Source organism: Bombus huntii, chromosome 9 (genome assembly GCF_024542735.1).
Source record: "Bombus huntii isolate Logan2020A chromosome 9, iyBomHunt1.1, whole genome shotgun sequence".
Lineage (NCBI taxonomy): Eukaryota > Metazoa > Arthropoda > Insecta > Hymenoptera > Apidae > Bombus > Bombus huntii.
Genome location: NC_066246.1, coordinates 13595799 through 13597292, shown reverse-complemented (window position 1 = coordinate 13597292; position 1494 = coordinate 13595799). Strand labels below are relative to the sequence as shown.

Genomic DNA, 1494 nt, shown 5'->3' with positions numbered 1-1494 from the left:
ATGTAGGTTTTGAAATTTTACTCGTGCATCTGCTAGGCATATGTCCAGGTATGAGCGTCCTTTTAGGTAAGAGGGTAGCTCGGAGCTGTATAAGGTTGTTTTGTAGCGAATGCTTTTATTGTCTAGCCAGTTTCTAATGAAGTTGTCTCTCGTGTTGTTTGTTTCGTTTTTCCAACTCGTATGTTTTGCGTTCAGGCCGCCTGCTATTATATAGTAGTTTTCCGTTATATTGAGCTGCAAGAGTTCGAAAAGTTTATTGAATTCGTCGCTAAATTCTTTCTGGTTTCCGAGGGTTGCGTAGGCTGCAGTGATAATCAAGTTTTCCTTATTGCTTATTTTTATTTTTATGATCGTTGTTTCTAGGATTTTGAAACTTGTTGTTTTGTCATTTATAATTGTTTTGTGTTTTATGGGGTTTTTTACGAGGATTGCTGTTCCTCCTCCTTGGCTGGCATTCGGTCTGTCGTGTCTTGTCATGGAGTAGTTTTTGAAGTATACTTTGTGTTTTTTATTTAGTTTTGTTTCTGAGACGAGTACGATGTCGGGGGTTTCTTTATTTATTAGGGTTAGCATACTGTATCTTTTTTGGTTTGAAATTAGAGAGTTGGCATTTATTGCTATTATTTTCAGGTTTTTTAAGTTTAGTTTATGTGCTTTTTTGCTGTAATTGTTGGTTTAGTGGATTTCGACATTTATCTCCCGCACTGTTAAAAGTGCTAAAGATGGCGTTGATCCTTTCTTCGTGTGTTGATAGTGTTTTTTTTATTTCATTTAATATTGCGTTTGTTGTTCTTTTAACGCTTGTAGTATACTTTTTTTGAAGTCTTCGATAACGTTTATAATGCTTTGTTGGGGGGTGTTATCGGTTGGGACTACAACCGACTAAAACCTCCACGATTACCGTCCCGGCTGCGATCGAGAGGCCCGGGAACCGGTGTGAGCGTCGCACCCCCCCCCCTCCCGCCTAATACCGCCGCAGATGGAGCGGTGTGTGGCCATTGTCACACCGCGCCTCGTCGCCGGAGCCGCCGTGCCCAAGCCCGAACCCCACCGGGGGGCGGGGAGGGCCCAGCGTGCTTCGCTAACGCCACACGGAATTCCCAGGCGATCACACATCCAAGTACTATCCATGCCCGGCGCTGCTTAACTTTCGTGATCTGACGGGAACGAGTGCACTCAACGTGGCCAGGGCGTTGGCAAAGTAATAACATCTATTACCTTGCCAACACAATCCTCATCATCCCCATCATCGAGAATCCCCAACACTCTCAGAAATCCTGACATATTCGAGAATCCCGAGATTTTCGAGGATATTTCTCATCCCGACTCCACCCGATATTTTCGAGTTCTCGCATATTTCTAGTTGTTAAACATTAAGAAGCTTGAGAGAGGTTTTAAGTAATTACAAATTGTTCTACGCGCGTTTGAGAAAAAGAATTTTATAATAAATTTAGAAAAATAGAATATTGAGGCAGAGAAACTTCCAGCGAGGGC

The 1494-nt window shown here is 42.6% G+C and overlaps 1 pseudogene; it reads right to left on the bottom strand.

Moving 5' to 3' along the window:
* Positions 1 to 1079: 1079 nt before the first annotated feature.
* LOC126869897 (5S ribosomal RNA) lies at positions 1080 to 1198 on the bottom strand (annotated as a pseudogene).
* Positions 1199 to 1494: the final 296 nt, after the last annotated feature.